The sequence below is a fragment of the Pristiophorus japonicus genome, chromosome 22 (genome assembly GCF_044704955.1).
Source record: "Pristiophorus japonicus isolate sPriJap1 chromosome 22, sPriJap1.hap1, whole genome shotgun sequence".
In the NCBI taxonomy this organism is placed as follows: Eukaryota; Metazoa; Chordata; class Chondrichthyes; family Pristiophoridae; genus Pristiophorus; species Pristiophorus japonicus.
The window spans coordinates 24,797,639-24,815,844 of NC_091998.1; positions in this window are offsets into that span (position 1 = coordinate 24,797,639).

Here is an 18,206-nt window from a genome sequence, read left to right on the forward strand (position 1 = left end):
AATGATAGCAACTCCGACAGCACAGCGCTCCCTCAGCACTACACTGGAGCGTCAGCATGGAACGAGCCCAGTGCTCAAGTCTCTTCACAATAAGGGGTCGCCCGTTTAAATCGGAGCTGAGGAGGAATTTCTTCTCTCAAAGGTCGTGAATCTTTGGAATTCTTTGCCCCAGAGAGCTATGGAGGCTGGGGTCATTGAATATATTTTAGACATTTTGAACGATATGGGGAGCGGGTCAGGGAGGTGGAGTTGAGGCCGAGATCAGATCAGCCATGATCTTATTGAATGGCGGAGCAGGCTCGAGGGGCCTACTCCTGTTCTTATTTCTTATGTTCCCTCTTTTATCAATGACAACTCACATTCTTTTTTTTACTATAATTTGGGCACTGCTCAGTTAGCTCAGTCGGTTAGAGTCTGGTGCTAATAACGGCATGGTCACGGGTGCGATCCCCCCCCCACACGGGCCATCTTGGCCGTGGTTCAGTTTATTCGCCTCTGTGTCAGAAGGTCATGGCTTCAAGTCCCACTCCAGAGACTTGAGCACTGGGCTCGTTCCATGCTGACGCTCCAGTGCAGTGCTGAGGAAACGCTGCGCTGTCGGAGCTGCTATCTTTCGCATAGAGTTGGTGGCATCCCTATGAGCCATAAAAGGGACTGTAGATTTTTTTTCGGATGGTAATCCAGGTGCACTTTTATTCGTGACAGATTTGAGGCAATAACCTCTAGCAACCCATTTTACGCGCCTGTCAATTTGGCCAGCTGCTGGGAGGAAAGCCAGACCTTTGAAGGAAAGACCTTTGGGGATACTACCCGGCAATTGGAAAAGATAGGGGCTTGGTGAGGATGGGGCTCAGAGCATGGCAATCGGGAGGGAGGCAAAGAGCGGGGATTGGATGGGCGGGGCCGCCAATCGTGGCAGTGAGGTGAGGCCGCAATTGGAAGGTTTGGCTGGTGGGAGGACTCCTGCTCCTTCTGGCCTACAAAGCTTGCTACAAAAAGCATTAACCTACTTGATCCAGCAACTCCCGTCTCCATTTCTCTGCCGGCTTTCCTGAGCCCTGGGAAACCCAGCCCACAACCGTTAAATTTAAATCAGGCTCCCAACTGCACTGTGGGAGCCTGATTTAAATATTATAATTTGTCTCTCCAAGATGGGTCACACCCACGGCTCGAAACCCACTACTGTAAAAATGGCAATGGGCAGATACGTGGTGGGTGGGGGGGGGCACGTTTTACAATTTTTCATTTTTTAATCCCCCCCCCCCCGTCCCTCTCCCACCAATTGTGGGGTTGTGGGGGGAATTAATAGCGACCCCATGGTTTGTAATGCAGTCAGTTTAAAAAGCCAATAGTTGCTCTATATGTTAATCCCTAACCAATTGTCTATCTTTCATACTTCTATCACTTTATTATTTTCACCGTCGTACAATTTTCTTCTATTTAGAGTTAATTCTGGTGTCTGCTAAACAGACAGACTGTTGCATCTGGGGTTGTTCCTTTTTGGCAAGACTAAATAAGATTTGTGATGAAATTTTATCAACTTCAAAGCAAGCAGCAGAATCTGAGCCATAATCTCATTTCTGGCACTGGACAGAGAGCAGAAGGCAGAATCATGGCATACATTCTGATATTTGCTTTGCTCCTGATTGAATTTCATCACAAACCTTATTAGCTAATGTCCCTAAGCTAGAAGTAAGTGGAAAAAAATAAGCTAATTTTCTCCACTTATTTCCAAGTTACGATGTGCAGGTTTTTAAATGTTAAAAGGATGAATAAATTAGATGCAAGCAAGTTACTGTATTTGGAATATGATGGCACAATTAGAGGTCATAAGTACAAAATTAACAAGCTTCCAGCAGAAATTGAATTAGAAAGTTTTATTTCCTGCAGAACAGTTGATATTTGAAACAGACTCCTGGTTTAAGCAGTTAATGTGTGTTAATCAATAATTTTGAAATTGGCCTGATTAAATATTTGCTAGGGAAAGGGATCAAAACTTATAAGGATATAAACAGATAGAGGCGATTGAATACTTTGTCATAATCTTATGGGCATTATATTATTACTATAACAAAATGGACATGATAAATAATGTGCCAAGAAAGCCAACTAGTCTCAACATAGGATGGAAGATTAGAAAAGTATTCTGCAATTTTGCTTAATTTAACTTTGTGGTATGTGGGATCATTTACAGAATCCTTTTTTAAGAGTTGACATGGATTGCTTACACCACAATGCAATGCATTGTGTATGATCTTCAGAGAGAATATGCCACACAGTACAAATGGCATTTTCTTGATTCATGCTTCTTTATATTTATGTAATAGTGGCACACAGCTTGCAAAACCTCTTAAATATATCCAGCAATATTTGTCTTAAGAGGACAGGTGAATACGTAGGTTTTAAGGAGTGTCTTAAAGGAGGAGAGAGTGATAGAGATGTGGAGAGGTTTCAGGAAGGAAGTCCAGAGCTTAGGGCCTAGGCAGCTGAAGGCACAACTGCCAATGGTGGAGCGAAGAAACTCAGAGGATGCACAAGATGCCAAAATTTGAGGAGCGCAGAGATCTCAGATGGTGGTAGACGGCTGAATGAGATTACAGTTCCCAGTGAAACCACAGTGCTTCCTTAAACTTGTGTTGTATGTATATCAATGGTTTGAAAAGTAATTTCTCTGTTACCTTTATGAAGGTAGAACATTAGAAAATTAAGAATAAGTCAAGGATAAGAAAAGATCATTTGCCCTTCCCTTTATTATTTCAGCTTATACAGCCTGATAACCAACTACATTTGGAATTCCTTGAATATGTTTGACTCTACAACCTTGCCTCGTAGATTATTTCCAAATGTTATCGCCCTTTAGAATAAATATGTTTTTTTTCTAAGTTCTGTTTTAAATTTACTTTTCATGAAATTAATGTCCTCTGCTCTGATTAGTCTGGCTGACCTTGAAGGTTCCAAGTTCATCCTATCTAATCCATTTAATACCCCTTTAACCTCTCTCTAAAATGTAGAGTTTGAAATTCTCCAATCATTCCTCATAGCCATCCCCTTTATCAAAAGCAAAATATTGCGGATGCTGCAAATCTGAATTAAAAACAGAAAATGCTGGAGACACTCAGCATCTGTGGAGAGAGAAACTGAGTTAACAGTCACGATTTCACCGACAGAGGCGGGACCAAGGCGGTGACGTTGGTGGTGAGTCCCGCTGCTGTCTCCATCCTGGCCTCCCACACAACTTTCTCCTGATTGTGTTAAGCCCACCCAGCGAGGTTCCCGGCCAATTAAAAGGAAGCGGGTCTTATTACGCCACTTGATGATGCGTCATCAGACAGTTTCCTTAAAGGGACCACGTGCAAATTAATTTATTGGCAGTTGTGTTGTCAGTGTTCTACAGCACTGAGGTGCTGCAAACACTGACAAGCACTGCACAAAGGTGCACCAAGTCTCTTCCATGTCTCCGTCCATATGCTTATGGAGGGAGTCACAGCATGCAGCGAGGTTCTCTTCTCTTCCAGAGGGTGGAAGAGACCTTCCCGGAAGACCAACACAGCCTGGTTACACATTGCACAGAAGGGCACAAGCAGGGATATCATCAGGAAGAGCTGGCTGCAATGGCGCAAACCTTTCAATGGTCTTAGTAGATCATAAAACGTTACTGCAAAGCCACACTCAATCTCATCCTTCTGTGCTACTCATCACATCCTCCTCACTCTGCCTTCCCTACCTTACTCCTGCACATCCTTACTCACACCAAAGGAGTGACCTTACCTTGCACCTCGACTCATCCCTCTCTCTATCTACATTATCACATCCCCATCTCACTAGCCACTCCTCACACTCACCCTCATCCTAGTGCAAGCATATCAACTAACAACACACAATGTTCATGTAAAGTTTCTGTTAATGTGTTGTCAATCATTGAAATCTTTATTTTCAACATTTTGCCTTCTTGGACAGATTTGTGTGCACCTTTGGAAGCGGCTTAGTGAGTTACAGTGAGTGGTGAGACATAACAGGACCCCCAGCAATGCTGATGAGTGTGAAAGGAATTTCTTGGGCATTGTAGGAATGCTTTATGGTGTTGGTGTGGGGTGATGCCAGCCTGGCACTTCATGTGGCAGCCAGGGTGTGCAGCATCAAGTGAAGTAAATGTGGCTATGGTGAGGCCATCCCTGGCATCCTGGGCAGCTGATGCCCTGTGTCCTGTGCAGCATCAGGTGATTGCGGAGTAGGTTGGTGTTATTGTTGGTGACGCTGGTTAGCCTGGTGCTGCTGGTGCTTGTGTTCATCGTGGTCAGATTCTGAGGGTCAAGGTGACAGAGTGTAAATGGTTCCCATCCTGATGGAGTAGATACCAGTTGAAGATGAGATGACAGAAACACTCTGTCAAAGATGAGAGAGGTTGCTGCATTGAGGTGAGAATGGCTGGAGAGTTTGCTACAAAGACTTGCAGCCAGCATAAAACAGAATCTGTCTTCCTAGGGGAGAAACCAAGAATCTCTGGGTTTGGAAAGTGTGCAGGTGTAAACTGTGAGTTTTTATACAAGTTTTAACACTATCACCTATCATCTCCTTCAATGGCCACTCAACCTCCACCTCAGATGAACAGACGGGGTCGAAGAGCAGCGTGAAATTCGTGGGCAAGCTGTTAAAATCAAAAGGTGAGTAAACTATCACAAAATCGCGGCCAACATTTCAGGTCGATGGCCTTTCTTCAGAACTGGAAGAAGTTAAGCAAGTACAGAAACGGGAAAAAGGGGTGAAGGAAAGGATAAAGGGAAAGGTATGTGATAAGATGGAAGGCAGATTTGATTAAATGACAAACATCACCTTTATGTTTGGGATCATTCTTGTTACTCTTCTTTACATTGGTCCAATGCATCCATATCTTTTATATGCTTTATTTCTATAATGAAGGGCTTTTCAAAAATTAGCTGCAAAAATTGACCCAACATGGATTCATGAAGAGCAAACATGTTTAACTAATTTACTGGAATTCTTTGAGGATATAACGAGCATGGTGGATAGAGGTGTACCGATGGATGTGGTTTATTTAGATTTCCAAAAGGCATTCGATAAGGTGTCACACAAAAGGTTACTGCAGAAGATAAAGGTATGCGGAGTCAGAGGAAATGTATTAGCATAGATAGAGAATTGGCTGGCGAACAGAAAGCAGAGAGTCGGGATAAATGGGTCCTTTTCGGGTTGGAAATCGGTGGTTAGTGGTGTGCCACAGGGATCGGTGCTGGGACCACAACTGTTTACAATATACATAGATGACCTGGAAGAGGGGACAGAGTGTAGTGTAACAAAATTTGCAGATGACACAAAGATTAGTGGGAAAGCGGGTTGTGTAGAGGACACAGAGAAGCTGCAAAGAGATTTCGATAGGTTAAGCAAATGGGCTAAGATTTGGCAGATGGAATACAATGTCGGAAAATGTGAGGTCATCCACTTTGGAAAAAAAAACAGTAAAAGGGAATATTATTTGAATGGGGAGAAATTACAACATGCTGCGGTGCAGAGGGACTTGGGGGTCCTTGTACATGAAACTCTTTTAGAGTTTACCTTTAAAACATAAAACATTAAACTGTGCCACCCAACCTGGATGACACACCAGACATTTACAAGGCCCTTTTTTTCTTTTTTTTGTGTTTTTATTTTTGTGTTTTTCTTTTTTTTTTGGTTTTTTTTTGGACGCTAAAATCACATTTTTTCCAGTGCCCCCTATAAAAGGGGAGGGGGACACTAAAAGCACCGGCAATTAAAACAAATTAAACTTTAAAAGGTAAAATCAAATTAAAATTTGGTTGCCGGGCGTGATGATGCACTCCAGTCCTTCCGGTGCCCACCTCTCGCGGAAGGCCGCGAGCGTACCGGTGGACACCGCGTGCTCCATCTCCAAGGACACCCTGGACCGGATTTAAGAGCGGAAGAGAGGCAGGCAGTCAGGTTGAATGACCCCCTCGACCGCCCGCTGCCTGGACCGGCTGATGGCACCCTTGGCCGTGCCCAGGAGCAGTCCTACGAGGAGGCCCTCGGACCTACCCGCTCCCCTCCGCACAGGGTGCCCAAAGATCAGGAGTGTGGGACTGAAGTGCAGCCAGAATTTCAGGAGCAGCCCCTTTAAATAATGGAACTCCTTGTGCATGAAACTCTTTTAGGGAGTTAACGGAAAAAAACATTAAACCGTGCCCCCCGATCTGGGGGAAACACCAACATTTACAATGCCTTTTTTTTTGCACAGAATTCAATTTTTCTCCAAGTGCCCCCTATAAAAGGGGAGGGGGACACTAAAAGCACCGGCAATTAAAACAAATTAAACTTTAATCCCAAAAAGTTAGTTTGCAGGTGCAGCAGGTAATCAGGAAGGCGAATAGAATGTTAGCCTTCATTGCGAGAGGGATGGAGTACAAAAGCAGGGAGGTCTTGCTGCAACTGTACAGGGTATTGGTGAGGCCGCACCTGGAGTACTGCAAGCAGTTTTGGTCACCTTACTTAAAGAAGGATATACTAGCTTTGGAGGGGGTACAGAGACGATTCACTCGGCTGATTCCGGAGATGAGGGGGTTACCTTATGATGATAGATTGAGTAGACTGGATCTTTACTCGTTGGAGTTCAGAAGGATGAGGGTGATCTTATAGAAACATTTAAAATAATGAAAGGGATAGACAAGATAGAGGCAGAGAGGTTGTTTCCACTGGTTGTGAATCTGTGGAATTCTCTGCTCAAGGAAGCAGTTGAGGCTAGCTCATTGAATGTATTCAAATCACAGATAGATAGATTTTTAACCAATAAGGGAATTAAGGGTTACGGGGAGCGGGCGGGTAAGTGGAGCTGAGTCCACGGCCAGATCAGCCATGATCTTGTTGAATGGCGGAGCAAGCTCGAGGGGCTAGATGGCCTACTCCTGTTCCTAATTCTTATGTTCTTATGTTAATGGATCAGTGTCTTTCATCAGATACTAGTACTTCTGCCATCATATCAAACCCTACTATATGATGACACTAAGTGGAGAGGCACAGTAAGTTGTGCATAGATGAGAGCAGGAAGTTACAAAAGACATGGACAGGATAAGTGAGTGGCTAAAACCATAGCAGTTGGAATTAATAGCAGTATGAGATCATCCACTTTTGGTCCGAGAAGACAAATTGGAATATTTTTTTAATGGTGGAAGACTAGGAGCTGTGAAGGAACAAATGGATTTAGGTATCTATGTACACAAATCACTAAAAGCTAGTGCACAGATCCAAAAAGCAAATAAAAAGACTAATGGAATGTGGACCTTTATCTCAATGCGGTTGGAATATAAAAGTGAGGAAGTGATGCATCAGTTGTACAGAGCCTTGGACACACTCCATCTGGAGCATTGCATTTAGTTTTGGGCATCGCACCTCCAGAAAAATATATTGGCCTTGGAGAAAGTGCAGCACAGATTCACCAACATTATAGCTGGGCTTAAACAGTTAAATTCTGAGGACAGATTGCTTAAATTTGATTTGTATTCCCTTAAGTTTAGAAGTTTGAGGGATGATCCAATTGAGATGTTTAAAATGATAAAGGGATAATATAGGGGAGATACAGAGAAATTATATCATAGAAACATAGAAAATAGGTGCAGGAGTAGGCCATTCGGCCCTTCGAGCCTGCACCACCATTCAATATGATCATGACCGATCATGCAACTTTCGTACCCCATTCCTGCTTTCTCTTCATACCCATTGATCCCTTTAGCCTGAAGGGCCACATCTAATTTCCTTTTGAATATATCAAATGAACTGGCCTCAACAACTTTCTGTGGTAGAGAATTCCACAGGTTCACAATTCTCTGAATGAAGAAGTTTCTCCTCATCTCGGTCCTAAATGGCTTACCGCTTATCCTTAGACTGTGACCCCTGGTTCTGGACTTCCCCAACATCAGGAACATTCTTCCTGCATCTAACCTGTCCAATCCCATCAGAATTTTATATGTTTCTATGAGATCCCCTCTCATTCTTTTAAATTCCAGTGAATATAAGCCTAGTCGATCCAGTCTTTCTTTATATGTCAGTCCTGCCATCCTGGGAATCAGTCTGGTGAACCTTCGCTGCACTGCCTCAATAGCAAGAATGTACTTCCTCAGATTAGGAGACCAAAACGGTACACAATATTCCAGGTGCGGCCTCACCAAGGCCCTGTATAACTGAAGTAAGACCTCCCTGCTCCAATACTCAAATCCTCTCGCTATGAAGGCCAACATGCCATTTACCTTCTTCACCGCCTGCTGTACCCACATGCCAACTTTCAATGACTGATGTACCATGACACCCAGGTCTCGTTGCACCTCCCCTTTTCCTAATCTGTCACCATTCAGATAATATTCTGCCTTCCTGTTTTTGCCATCAAAGTGGATAACCTCACACTTATCTACATTATACTGCCTCTGCCATGTATTTGCCCACTCATCTAACCTGTCCAAGTCACCCTGCAGCCTCTTAGCATCCTCCTCACAGCTCACACTGCCACCCAGCTTAGTGTCATCTGCAAACTTGGAGATATTATATTCAATTCCTTTGTCTAAATCATTAATGTATATTGTAAATAGCTGGGGTCCCAGCACTGAACCTTGCGGTACCCCACTAGTCACTGCCTGCCATTCTGAAAAGGACCCGTTTATTCCTACTCTTTGCTTCCTGTCTGCCAACCAGTTCTCTAACCACGTCAATACATTATCCCCAACACCATATGCTTTAATTTTGCACACGAATCTCTTCAGTGGGACCTTGTCAAAAGCCTTTTGAAAGTCCAAATACGCCACATCCACTGGTTCTCCCTTGTCCACTCTACATGTTACATCCTCAAAAAATTCGAGAAGATTTGTCAAGCATGATTTCCTTAGAAATAGTGGATGCATTGGTGATCATTTTCCAACATTCTATTGACTCTGGATCAGTTCCTATGGACTGGAGGGTAGCTAAGGTAACACCACTTTTTGGGATTCATGCACAAGGACCCCCAGGTCCCTCTGCACCGCAGCATGTTGTAATTTCTTCCCATTCAAATAATATTCCTTTTTACTGTTTTTTTTTCCAAAGTGGATGACCTCACATTTTCAGACATTGTATTCCATCTGCCAAACCTTAGCCCATTCGCTTAACCTATCTAAATCTCTTTGCAGCCTCTCTGTGTCCTCTATACAACCCGCTTTCCCACTAATCTTTGTGTCATCTGCAAATTTTGTTACACTACACTCTGTCCCCTCTTCCAGGTCATCTATGTATATTGTAAACAGTTGTGGTCCCAGCACCGATCCCTGTGGCACATCACTAACCACCAATTTCCAACCCAAAAAGGACCCATTTATCCCGACTCTCTGCTTTCTGTTAGCCAGCCAATTCTCTATCCATGCTAATACATTTCCTCTGACTCCGCGTACCTTTATCTTCTAGTAACCTTTTGTGTGGCACCTTATCGAATTTCCTTTTGGAAATCTAAATACACCACATCCATCGGTACACCTCTATCCACCATGCTCGTTATATCCTCAAAGAATTCCAGTAAATTAGTTAAACATGATTTCCCCTTCAGGAATCCATGTTGCATCTGCTTGATTGCACTATTCCTATCTAGACGTCCCGCTATTTCTTCCTTAATGATAGCTTCAAGCATTTTCCCCACTACAGATGTTAAACTAACCGGCCTATAGTTACCTGCCTTTTGGGGGGAAAAGTCCTGAATGAAGTCACTAGTATAGTTTGAAATATGTAGATTTAACTACAATTTGCATTATTTCCTGCTATCAGTTACTCCAGCTTCTATGTCCCTTAATTTACCTGCTGATGCTGCATCTTCCTTGATGCCCTTACCTAACAAATATCTATCAATCTCAGTCTTGAACATTTCAGTCGACCCATCATCCACATCCTTTTGGGGAAAAGAGTTCCAGATTTCTACTACCTTTTGTGTGAAAAAGTACTTCCTGATTTCAATCCTAAATGGCTTAACTCGAATTTTAAGATTATGCCCCCACCCCCAGTTCAATTTTTCCCAGTGATTTGCACCATTTTTTTGGCGCATACCGTTTTTTGGCGTAAGTTAAAAAATTAAAGTTTCCCCAAGGAATGTATGCCAGCGTAACTCAGTTACGTTTTTTTTGCGTCAGATGGGACGTAACCTGATGTCTGCGCCAGTTTTTGTCAATTATGGAAGTCTGCCCCAAAAAAATGTCTCCTAGGTCGGCGTATATGACCACTCCTGAAAAACCTTTTGGTTAGTTAAGAAAAACCAGCGTGCATTGCAAAATCGGCGCAGAAAGACCCCATTGTTTTTCAGCCAGCAAAGTTTTGGAGGGAGTCAAGAAGAGTTAAACATGCATAATAACTATTACATTTTTTTATCTTATAATGCAGTAAATGGAAGTTTGATGGAATTCTGTAAGTTTTCATATTTTTTCAACTGACATGCCACCACCAAACATCTGCAAACAGGGCTGGAGGGCTGGCCGGCAGAATCGGTCCCATGCCCGGACTCAGGGGCTTGGGGCTCAGCTGCAAAAGAAGCCCAGGGAGGAGGTGGGAGGCTGTGGAAGATAATCGGAAGGCATCAGAAGCCTGCACTACCATCAAATCAAGACCGGGTGGGTGGGGGGCTGTGGAAGGCAATCGGAAGAAATCACAAGATTGCACTACGCATCAAATGTAGCCCGGGGGGTTGGGGGGGTGCGGGGCTCCCGATCACTGCGCCTGCTCAGTCCTGGGTGTGGTCCATACAGAACTGTGGAGAGGGAGAACAAAGAACCTTGTCCTGCCTGCCTGCCATTTTGAGCTTCTTGCAAAGGTAGCATTTAAGCATAGGGGCAATATTGACAATCTCATACCTTGTGCAAACCTTTTGCATGATGGTGCTGCGGAGGAGACAATTGATTCGATGTCATCGCATGAGGAACCTCAGAGCCAGTAGGGTGATGGGCAGGAGGCCTTACCCACGTCGGGTATATCGAGACAGGCGTTCGTACTTGCACCTGAGTGATGCAGACTCTCTCAGCAGCAGCCAGAAGGACAGAGCTGGCTACTGGGTGACTAAGGGTACGGCCTCGCCACCTGGCTCATGAAGCCCCTACGTGTAACCCGGACGGAATTTAGAAGAATGAGAGGGGATCTCATAGAAACATATAACATTTTGACGGGATTGGACAGGTTGAGTGCATGAAGAATATTCCTGATGTTGGGGAAGTCCAGAACCAGGAGTCACAGTCTATGGATAAAGGGTAAGCCATTTAGGACCGAGATGAGGAGAAACTTCTTCACTCAGAGAATTGTGAACCTGTGGAATTCTCTACCACAGAAAGTTGTTGAGGCCAGTTGGTTAGATATATTCAAAAGGGAGTTAGATGTGGCCCTTACGGCTAAAGGGATCAATGGGTATGAAGAGAAAGCAGGAATGGGGTACTGAAGTTGCATGATCAGCCATGATCATATTGAATGGTGGTGCAGGCTCGAAGGGCTGAATGGCCTACTCCTGCACCTATTTTCTATGTTTCTATAAAGCTGACCGGGAATACAATATGTCGCACATTGCGACACGCAGCATAATAGAGAGGACCATTGGCATCTTGAAACTGTGTTTCCGATGCCTGAACCATTCCGGAGGATCCTTGCTATACTCCCCTGAGATTGTCAATCAGTTCACTGTTGTGTGCTGCATGCTGCATAACTTAGCTATCATGAAGCAGCAGCAGATGGTAGTAGAAGATCTACCTGAGGTGAGAGTGGCTGATGATAATGATGAGGAAGATGCAGATGACGAGGAGGAGGAGGAGGAGGAGGAGGGAGAAGCCATGCAACTACCTGAACCTGGAGCACGACGGCGGAGGAGGGCAGGCCATCATGCCCCTTTAACGATTGCTCGAGCCTTGTGCCAACAGCTCATCCGTGAATGCTTTTCTGGCTGATGACTCAGTGGCAACTATTCCACATGGACTATGTTTACTGTTTGGACCTGTTCCGTAATGTTGTGTTGTATTTATGGAACAAATGATGGAAATGCTTCTTGTTTACTTCAAAAGTTGTATTAATAATGGAACAAACAATGTAAATGATTCAGTTATAATCTAAAGTATATATTCAAAAGTTTAACAAATATTTGTTTGTACTTAACATAACTTTAATAAACATATTCTTGTATCAAACTTTAAAGTTTTCACTTAAGATCACTTACAAACTTTAGGATCACTTACAAACTCTTAGATCACTTCAAAACTTTAAGATCACTTACTAATTTTTAACCTTGTAAATTTACATAACTTACAAAAAACTTTTAATTTGAGAACAGTTACAACAGTAACAACAATAATAATAACAACAACAGTAGCAAAGGTTGCACCCATCTCTCCTCCACCTTAATCTGCTTGGTCTTGGTGACTCCACCACCCTGCCCGCAGGCGGTGGTGCAGCGTTTCTCAGGTTGGTACCAAGCTTATTCTTTCAAACATCTCGGGTAATGCACACTTCTTGTTGGCGGCGGGGGGGGGGAATGTGGCGGGAGGGTGGGGGGAGCAGGTGATATTGTGGCAGACGGTATTGTGGGAGGCCCGGCTTTCAGAGGTTAGTCTGGGGATTAGTGTGGGAGTGGCAGTTGATTCTAGCTATGAAGGCCAACATACCATTTGCCTTCTTCACTGCCTGCTGTACCTGCATGCCAACTTTCAATGACTGTTGAACCATGAACCCAGGTCTCGTTGCACCTCCCCTTTTCCTAATCTGCCGCCATTTAGATAATATTCTGCCTTCGTGTTTTTTCCTCCAAGGTGGATAACCTCACATTTATCCACATTATACTGCATCTGCCATGCATTTTCCCACTCACCCTACCTGTCCAAGTCACCCTGCAGCCTTTTAGCATCCTCCTCACAGCTCACACCGCCACCCAGTTTAGTGTCATCTGCAAACTTGGAGATATTACGCTCAATTCCTTCATCTAAATCATTAATGTATATTGTAAAGAGCTGGGGTCCCAGCACTGAGCCCTGCAGCACTCCACTAGTCACTGCCTGCCACTCTGAAAAGGACCCATTTATCCTGACTCTCTGCTTCCTGTCTGCCAACCAGTTCTCTATCCACGTCAGTACATTACCCCCAATACCATGTGCTTTGATTTTGCACACTTGTGTGGGACCTTGTCAAAAGCCTCTTGAAAGTCCAAATACACCACATCCACTGGTTCTCCCTTGTCCACTCTACTAGTTACATCCTCAAAAATTTCAAGAAGATTTGTCAAGCATGATTTCCCTTTCATAAATCCATGCTGACTTGGACCGATCCTGCCACTGCTTTCTAAATGCGTTGCTATGTCATCTTTAATAATTGATTCCAACATTTTCCCCACTACTGATGTCAGGCTAACCGGTCTATAATTACCCGTTTTCTCTCTCCCTCCTTTTTTTTAAAAGTGATGTTACATTAGCTACCCTCCTGTCCATAGGAACTGATCCAGAGTCGATAGACTGTTGGAAAATGATCACCAATGCATCCACTATTTCTAGGACCACTTCCTTAAGTACTCTGGGATGCAAACTATCAGGCCCCGGAGATTTATCGGCCTTCAATCCCATCAATTTCCCTAACACAATTTCCTGCTTTATAAGGATACCCTTCAGTTCCTCCTTCTCACTAGACCCTCGGTCCTCTAGTATTTCTGGAAGATTATTTGTGTCTTACTTCGTGAAACAGAACCAAAATATTTGTTTAACTGGTCCGCCATTTCTTTGTTCCCCATTATAAATTCAATCCCGATACTTCATCACCCACCCCACTGATGGTGTCCAGGACTGATCGCATAAAGTCAATGCTCTCCGCACTCATCGCCATCATCTGAACCACATCTGTAAGATTCTGCCCCTCAGGAGAGTGCAATGCTCACAGCATCTCAGTGGGACCTGCAGACTCGGACGGTGGGGCCCTGGGTGTGCCTTGCTGCATCCCACTGGGACCCATAGTCTGGGACATTGGGGCCCTGGGTGTGCCTCTCTGCACCTCACTGGAACCCACAGCCTCAGACGGTGGGACCCTGGGTGTGCCTCACTGCACCTCACTGGAACCCACAGCCTCAGACGGTGGGACCCTGGGTGTGCCTCACTGCACCTCACTGGAACCCACAGTCTTAGACGGTGGGACCCTGGGTGTGCCTCACTGCACCTCACTGGAACCCACAGCCTCAGACGGTGGGACCCTGGGTGTGCCTCACTGCACCTCACTGGAACCCGCAGCCTCGGACAATGGGGCCCTGGGTGTGCCTTGTTGCATCCCACTGGAATCCACAGCCTCGGACGATGAGAAACCATGGAATGTCCCACCAACACTCAAACCACTACTCAGGGAAGGGGCTACCACCTCAATGGGCAGCACCTGCACCTCCTCCAAAGTGAGTACAACAGTGGGGCCTTCATCCATCCCCTTATCCTCACCCCCCCATGCTCTTGGTCTGGAAGATAGGATTGGAAGATGTTCTCCTCTTCAGGCTCGTCCTCGTCTGAATCTTTTGCATCGTCAGGGTTAGCCTCAAGTTCTGCAAAATATAACAGAACAGACAAATGGTTAGCAGCAGAGGAGGGAGCAGGGTGGCATAAGTAGGCACACACAGTGCAGGCAGCAGGCTCATTTGAACGACCACGATGAATGATAGCACATTGCATCAACCGAAGCGTAGCTTACGGAGACATCCCCATGAACCGAAGCATGGCTAGCCCATGCAGTACTTAACATTTAAAAAGCCAGACTGTGGAATTTGCAGGACTTACCCTCTCCCTCGAGTGTGGGCCCAGCTTGTTCAGTGGTGGTTGCTTTTCTCCAGGCAGTACCCATCAAAGCAGCGACCCAAGGGTGTGCAGATTTGCCGGACATCCTCCTGTTCGAGATCTTTCCCTTTTGTTGTATGCCACCTTCCTCTGCAAAGATGAAAATATAACTTTTTAGAGAGGGTGTCCTTCTGCTGGGTGGGACATATACAGATGACCACATTTACAATTGCAATTCCACTGAATAAATGAAAATATTACTTACACTAACTACTTGACCAAGGTCCTGCCATTTCTTTTTGCACTGGCCTCCAGACCTCAGGGTGGTCACCATTGCATAGTAATTTTCTGCAAGTTGGTTCCAGCATTTCTTCATTTCTTTGGGTGGAACTTTTGTGTGACCTCTGCTGATGTCCAGCTCCTGCCATCTGTCCTCAATCACAGTAACTAGTGCCTCCACTTCATCCTGTAAGAAATTCTTGGTCCTTGCGCCGCGTTTCATCTTGTATTGCAGCTCCGATTTTTCCAATGATAATTAAAGTTCTCACTCAGCACTCAAAGTTCTCACATGTGCAACTGGCTCTTTAAAAATGGCCGATTGCAGACCAGGAGCTGTACTGCGCATGCACGCCCATAGGAGTCACGTCAAAAATGTACTTTTTTTCGCGCATGCGCAGAAGTGATGACTTTGTTTCATCGGTGTAGACAGTAGGCTCCATCCCCCGAGGCTACAAGACAGACTGCGTGGTACCAATCTTTGAAAAATAGAGTGGGGAAACTTGGAACATTTATTTTTGGAGTAGTTCTGGCCTAGAAAAACAGATGTAACTCTGGCAATACACCAAAAAACGGCTTTGGGCAAAATTGAACCCACTGAATGCAAGTCAACAACTTTCGAGAAGAAAAGACGCAGGAAAGCACAAGGATCACCACAATACCTTTGGAGAGTTGCCCAACCACCTAGAGCAATCAAGCTTAGGTATGATCTCATGTAATTAGCAATAGCAAAAGCATTTAAGCTCTTGCATCAATTCTGCTTCTTCTGTGTTGATTTCTGCACGTGTTCAAACCTGTGTGCTTCCTTTTTACTGCAGACAACTTATTCTAATGCCTTGTTTTCCTTTTCATCAACCATCCTGCTGTCCTTGTTTCCCTACATGCTGACTCTGTTCCCTCCCTGAAATCTATTCTGAACATAGGGCTGTTACTGTTTTCATTCATCACTAATGCCACAAAATATCTCCTCCCTCAAAATAAACTCTCCCTGCCCCCTCAAAATTTCTCTTGTAATGAAAAAGGTATTCTAACACCATAAACCTAACAATAAGACAAATCCTCAATCACTGGGGAGGGTTCAGGAAAATGGAGATATAAGTCAGCCGAGCTCCATCAAAACAGTGCTGAAGAGGCAAAATAAATGAATCTGTGAAAGAATCGGGTATATATTAATATGAGGCATTTTTAAATTTACATAGAATTACATTGGAAAGTATTTTAGAAAAAAATGTATTGCAATGTATACGCAAACATTTTCTGCAGTATAGTCTTTGAATGAGTATTGGCAAGAACTTATGAAATTGTAAAGCATACTGTATCACCATTGGTGAGAATCTATTTGTGATTTGATGCCACATATTTAATAGAAGAGTGATAACACGTTATCAATTCTGAGCTGAGGAGAGGCTGTTACAGAGAGCTGATATTAAGCAAACACCATATTTATCTAGCCTCAGAACTCAAGTGAAGATCCCTCCAAGCGAGACAGCAGTCACACCTTTTAAATCTTATAAACTTGATAAAATTTAAACAAATATTTTTTTTCTCTGTCTTACATTCAGTGTTTTCCATATGAATACTTGAATCTACTGTTAGGCCTTATTCTAGAATATTGATTTAAACAACAATAATGTGCATTTTGTGGAACATTTGTCAGAATAAATTTCCCTTAAAAGTGGCCTTGTACCATTAAAGTGGAATAATTGTGGACTCAATTCAGGTTGCATTTAACTAATCACGTGAAAATCAGTGTTTGTTACTAGAGCTGGTTGTGGATGTAAAGCATTTCTTGAATGGTTTGCCAATCAAGTTCAACCCTGCAGCGAGACACACACATGCACATGTGCTTCAGATGATTTTTGTGTCCCAACAAGCTTGTGAAGTTGTTTACCGACTTCCTCTTTATTATAATAACTTTATTATTCCAGTCTATATATGTATGGGCTCAAATTTTGGCCTGAGTTGCTCCTTTTTTTTGGAGCAGCTAGTTTAGAATGGAGCATCTTAGAAATTGCAATTTTCGGCATTTAGTTTGCTCCAGTTCTAATGAGTTAGAATAGTTTCATTTTAGAACAGATTTTTTTTTCAAAAGGGGGCATATCCAGCCACTTACGCCTGTTTTGCAAGTTTAGGCAGCGAAAACTTACTCCAAACTAACTTAGAATTAAGTAAGCGTAGATTTTTGTACGCTCAGAAAAACTTTGCCTTCACTTAGAAATCAGGCGTAGGGATCGAGAGATGGGTGGGTGGTTTTACAAACATTAAACACTTCACTTTTACAAAAAAAGAGCTATCATAAATAATAAATGATAAATAAATCAATAACTCAACCAATAAATCAATCAAAAAAAAATACAAAAATCACTCAATAAATAAAAAATTATTTCTACTCACCTAGTGCAGCACCGGAGAGAAGAGAGGGGGAGGGGGGAGAAGAGAGGGGGGAGAGAAGAGAGGGGGGAGAAGTGGGGGAGAAGATGAACGGGGCGAAGAGGGGGGGAGAAGAGAGGGGGGGGGAAGTGGGGGAGAAGATGAACGGGGGGAGAAGAGGATGAACGGGTGGGAGACGAAGATGAACGGGGTGGAGAGGAAGATGAATGGGGGGGAGAGGAAGATGAACGGGGGGGAGAGGAAGATGATGAACGGGGCGGGGGGGTGGAAGAGGAAGATGAACGGGGGAGCGGGGGTGGAGAAGAAGATGAATGGGCCCCGCCAATTCTTTGGGCGGGGCCGCCCCCAGCGAGATGCCAGGCGGGAGAGTCCCGCCACTGCCGACGAAGCCGGGCCCCACTGAGGACTTCAGGCAGGGCCTGCATGCAACAGGTACCGGGCTGCCGACGCCGACAACTCTTCGGGCGGGCCCCGCTGCCACCGACGCCGGTTCCAAGGAGGATTTCGGGCGGGACTCGCCCCCAGCGAGAGACCGGGCAGCCCCACCAACAAGGTAAGATGCGTCAGGCCACTCGGCCTGGGATAGGGGCGACGTCCCATCGGCCAGGGATAGGGTTGTCGCCCTGAAGACAGGACACGCTGGGAGGGCTGGGAGCTACTGGTCACGCGCGCAGTCTCCACTGCGCATGTGCACAGCTGCCAGCACTGTTTTTGGCGCAGGGCTGTAGCTCCACCCCCAGCAGCTCCTGCTGCGCCACGCCGACCTGG